Here is a 5,913-nt window from a genome sequence, read left to right as displayed (position 1 = left end):
GATCGAAGATCTATGTTGGAGAAAATTGTAGCTCCCTGCAACTGATCAAACAAGTCCTCGATCCTTGGAAGTGGGTATTTATTCTTGATCGTTATCTTGTTCAGCTCCCGGTAATCAATGCACGGTCTGATGCTCCCATCTTTCTTTCTCACAAAGAGCACTGGTGCGCCCCATGGTGAGAAACTAGGACGAATGAATTCTTTGTCCAGAAGCTCCTGAATCTGTTGTTTGAGTTCTAGCATCTCAGCTAGAGCTAATCGGTATGGTGCCTTGGAGATTGGCACTGTGCCTGGCATAAGCAAACTCCACCTCTCTCTCTGGTGGAATGCCGGTAACATCGTCTGGGAATACATCAGGAAAATCTCTGACTACTGGTACCTCAGATATAGATGGAGTGGGTACGTCAGGTGTTGAACTGGCCAAGAAAGCCTGACACCCCTCGGAAATGAGTCTCCGCGCCTGCATGCAAGAAATCATGCGAGGGAAATTTCTCCATCTGTCTGGTTCAAATAGAAACTGCTCCATGCCCAACGGTCTGACCAACACTGACCTTTTCTGAAAATCAATCAGAACTCTGTTCTTCGTCAGCCAGTCCATACCCAAAATAATATCGAATTCTAACATTGACAACACTATCAGATCGGCATATACTAGGTGGCCCTGCAGTTCTAGATCAATATCTCTGACCACGCTGATAGCTGACAGTTCATCCCCTGATGGGACTGTCACCGAGTAGTTCACATCAAGGCCGATGGACTTGATGTCCAAGTGGTTAGCAAACGTCTCCGAGATGAACGAATGAGTGGCCCAAGAATCTATCAAGGCCTTAGTAGCTAATTTCTTAATGAAAATATTTCCTGAGAGACGTTAGCACAACACAAAACTTATATCCCCGAAATTCTACATTAACCTCAAGCATCATAGAAATTAATATTCCAAGTGACCCAAAATATTACTAGCACCCTAATAATTACAAATAAAATTTCAACATGCAAGGCGAAATAATATTGAGCTTGGGTAGAAAAGTTTATCGGTCAGTAATGTCGTGTCTGGGTTCGCCTCCTGCGCATGCACGGCGAACACTCTGCCCTGGGTCGGCTGCCTCCACTGTGGGCACTCCTTCATCATGTGGTCACTTGCCCCGCATTTGAAACACTTGCCAATCCCGTATAAACACTGCCCCGGGTGCTGGCGGTTGCACTTTGGGCACACCGAGTGCTCTCCCGGTCTCTATGGCGCCTTCTGCTATGGCATAGGACCCTTGTCCTTTGGTGGTCCCTAATAAGGCTTATTTCCTGGCTGCCCCTGGAACGGCCTCTTAAACTGAGGTCGCTGCTGCTGCTGCTGGTTTGGAGCCTGATAAGGCCTCTTGCCCTGCCTATCTGCCTCAATATCCCTCTGATCCTGCTCTGCCGCCAAAGCTCTAGATATGGCAATTGCATAAGTCGTAGGACCAGCAACTCGAACATCACGGCGCAAGATCGGCCGCAACCCATCCATAAAATGCCTCAGCTTCCCCTGGGCATCATTAGCTATCTGGGGCACAAGATGACACCCCCTCTCAAACTTCCTCACAAATTCTGCAATGCTGCTATCCCCCTGACCCAACGTCATGAACTCCGTGGTTAAGCGAGAGCTTACTTCCTCAGTGAAGTACTTGGAGTAAAAGACCTCCTTAAATCCATTCCACGTCATTGTTTGCAAGTTAACTGACACTAATGCACTTTCCCACCACAGTCTGGCGTCCCCCGCCAGAAGGAATGTGGCACACCTGACTCTATCTGAATCTGTCAGTTCCATAAAATCGAAGATTACCTCGATGGACTTATCCATCCCTCCACTATCATCGGATCAGTGGTCCCCGAAAACTCCTTTGGGTTCATTCTCCTGATCCTCTCGTATACTGATTTTGGTCTGGGCCTCGCTTTTGTATTTGCCGCAGCCTGGTTCCCCGCAAACTGTGCGAAGAACTGCGTCATACCTGCAAGCATCTGTGCCTGCATATCTGGCGGTGGAGGAGGAGGAGCGTCTCTCCCCTCCTTTCGAGCCTCTCTATCCTCATCCCTTTCTTCCCGGTTAATCAAACGTCTAGGAGGCATACTGTTCCAGAATTTACCCGACACGTAAGCCCCACATGTATGAACATAATATCAATAATATAAGATGCACGTAAATTGAACTTAAAACATGGACATTCTGAAATCATGACTTAATGCTTAGTGCATAACATAACTCAAAGCATTAAAACTGACAGACTTTATGTGTGACTTCGTGAGCTTCTCGCAACTGACAGTAGGCATAATCCTATACAAGCACACCGCTCTAATACCAACTGTAACATACCGTACTTTTTACTACTTAAAATTGCGGAAAAATAAAAAAAATTTCTTGATTATAAAATAACTCTCAACTTCGATTTAAATAAACTATATGTCTCCAAAAGCGTTTACAACAAAATATCTAAAAATAAAGTTCACCAAAAGCATCTGATTAAAATCTCATAACCCGTAACATAAATCAAAGTATTTTGATCATTTCAAAAAGGCTTAAAACATGGCGGTCCTCGGGTTTAGCCTCCCGCTCAGTCCAAGCCAGCTCCTTGGTCCCCACCCCTAGTCTCCTCCAAGTCATCCTCACCTGTATCGATCACGTCTAGTGAGTTTAAAGACTCAACACGTATAAACTAGAAGTAACGAGTAATACGTAATAAAACCACATGCAACTTTTAAAATTGAACGTATATACTGGAACTTGAACTTGCATAAATAAACTTGAACATACGTACATACATACATAGACGTGCCATAACTGAAATTTTTCCGAAACAAGCTTGCATACTTGTACATACATGAACATACATAAACTTCATCATTTTGCGTAGAGGCATGTTTTAAAGCAAGTGACCCATAACATAAATCGCCTGATCAGACTAAACCACATTACTGGGCTGACATGGACGAATCCATTGCACATACATGAGATCCCCGTTCATGCTTTAACGGATGGATTGGTCCACGTTCATGCTTTAACACTTTCCAATCATGATCTAAACCTGTTCATGATTTAAAGGGGTGGATTGGTCCCTAGTCATGCTTTACCGCTTTTCAATTCTATACATAAATTGGTCACAAGACATTTAACATACCTCAAAAACTTGAAATATTTTCTTTTCAAGTCAAACATACTTACTTGGCGTTGAGGGATTCGTGGATCTCGCTTGGGGCCACTGCTGCACATACTAACATGAATTCAATGCTTAAATTGCATAACTTAGACGTAGGTATTCGTACTCACCACTGAATCAAGTAAATGGCTTATGACATTCTAGATTACTCGGGGCTTGACTCGTTTAATTGTCGTACTAAACCATGACATAAAGTACCAATTCGATCCCTAAAATATTTCCCAAAGACTGGAGTACACGGATCCCGTGCACCCCTCCGGGTCCGGGTCCGTGTAGGTACTGTAAAAGCATACTCGAAAAGAAGTGAGGACACGGACCCCATGCCTAGGTCCGTGTCTTTGTAAAAAGACACTTCGGAAGAAACAAGGGCACGGACCCCGCGCCAGGGTCCGTCGAAGGATCCATGTAGGCTCGGTGAAAGTAAACCAACGGGAAATCATGTATTCAAGGCTTATTCCTCCTAACTCTATCATCCGACCATAAATCGACACCTCGAGACCCGTCCTAGAGTGCTAGAACACTCATTCAAACTCCAACAAATGCTTCAAAATAACAACGTCCAACTTACAACGCAATACAACTCATGAACACGAATTTGACACCAAATCAATTCCTACGATTTCTAACTAAACCAAGTGCCTAAGTACACGAAACGAAATACCAACATACATCCCAATATCATTCTCGATATACCTAAACACAGCAATGATCACCATCGATGCCAACAAAGCCTGCAACAAGAAAATCTCAAGAACACATCAATAACATAATTTTTCAGAAAATGCAGTTTGAGCAGTCCCACGAAAATGATCATAACTCACTCAATTTTATCCAAATATTCGAATTTTATATCAAATCGAAGTTATCAAAAATTTCTACAATTTTTATGTTGAAAGTTTTCTCAAAATTACGACCAAAAAATCTCAGTTTTCAAAAGAACTATAAATTTCAAAATTTTAGATCTAAAAACGTCTCAAAATCGATCCAACATGTTTCTGCCCAAACCTTGCACATCATACATGGATTTTTACGTATAAAAACAATGCAACATATACTATGACATGATCGACGCAGGAAAAATAGTATATACGTGCCTTGATATGAAAGTTTTTACCCAACCGGCAATACCGAAGCGGAGATGATGCGAGAGACGATCCTGGACAAATTTGGCTCGATTTTTTAATTTTTTTTTGAAGAAAGCCAGCGAAGTTGCTGGGAATTTAAGGGGGAAGGGCGGCTGCTCTAGGTAGTATGAACCCTAGGTTTTCTTTTTTCAAAAATGAAAATGAAGAATGAGATGAAAGTGTGTGTGTGAGCCGTGTATGTGTGAGTGGATGATAATGTGTGTGTGCATGTGTTGTGTAAGTATTGGGGGTAAATTAGTGCCTAATTGACTAATTAAAGGCTAATTAAAATATTAATTGAAATATTAACCCCACTTTAATTCACTACACAGCCCAAATTACAATTTAAAACACGACATGATAAATTTACTACAGGTTTTTGAAATCTTAAAATTATTTAAAAACCTTAATCCCCACTTAAAATAAATACCACATTTTAAAATTGCCAAAATCATCACCGGTCTATTTTCTCGATCCCCGTTCATGCTTTAACGGATGGATTGGTCCACGTTCATAGCTTTAACACTTTCCAATCATGATCTAAACCTGTTCATGATTTAACGGGGTGGATTGGTCCCTAGTCATGCTTTACCGCTTTTCAATCCTATACATAAAATGGTCACAAGACATTTAGCATACCTCAAAAACTTGAAATATTTTCTTTTCAATCAAACATATTTACTTGGCGTTGAGAGATTCGTTGGATCTCGCTTGGGGCCACTGCTGCACATACTAACATAAATTCAATGCTTAAATTGCATAACTTAGACGTAGGTATTCGTACTCACCACTGAATCAAGTAAATGGCTTATGACATTCTAGATTACTCGGGGCTTGACCTCATTTAATTGTCGTACTAAACCATGACATAAAGTACCAATTCGATCCCTAAAATATTCCCAAAGACTGGAGTACACGGATCCCGTGCACCCCTCCGGGTCCGGGTCCTGTGTAGGTACTGTAAAAGCATACTCGAAAAGAAGTGAGGACACGGACCCCATGCCTGGTCCGTGTAGGGGTCTGTGTCTTTGTAAAAAGACACTTCGGAAGAAACAAGGGCACGGACTCCGTGCCAGGGTCCGTCGAAGGATCCGTGTAGGCTCGGTGAAAGTAAACCAACGGGAATCATGTATTCAAGGCTTATTCCTCCTAACTCTATCATCCGACCATAAAGCGACACCTCGAGACCCGTCCTAGAGTGCTAGAACACTCATTCAAACTCCAACAATGCTTCAAAATAACAACGTCCAACTTACAACGCAATACAACTCATGAACACGAATTTTGACACCAAAATCAATTCCTACGATTTCTAACTAAACCAAGTGCCTAAGTACACGAAACGAAATACCGCCATACATCCCAATATCATCTCGATAACCTAAACACAGCAATGATCACCCATCGATGCCCAACCAAGCCTGCCAACAAGAAAATCTCAAGACCCATCAAAACATAATTTTTTCAGAAAAATGCAGTTTGAGCAGTCCCACGAAAAGATCATAACTCACTCAATTTTTATCCAATATTTCGAATTTTATATCAAATCGAAGTTATCAAAAATTTCTATAATTTGTGAAAGTTTTCTCAAAATCACGACCAAAA

This window comes from Primulina tabacum, unplaced genomic scaffold (assembly GCF_025594145.1).
Source record: "Primulina tabacum isolate GXHZ01 unplaced genomic scaffold, ASM2559414v2 Contig516, whole genome shotgun sequence".
Taxonomy (NCBI): Eukaryota; Viridiplantae; Streptophyta; class Magnoliopsida; order Lamiales; family Gesneriaceae; genus Primulina; species Primulina tabacum.
This window is presented reverse-complemented; position numbering follows the sequence as displayed.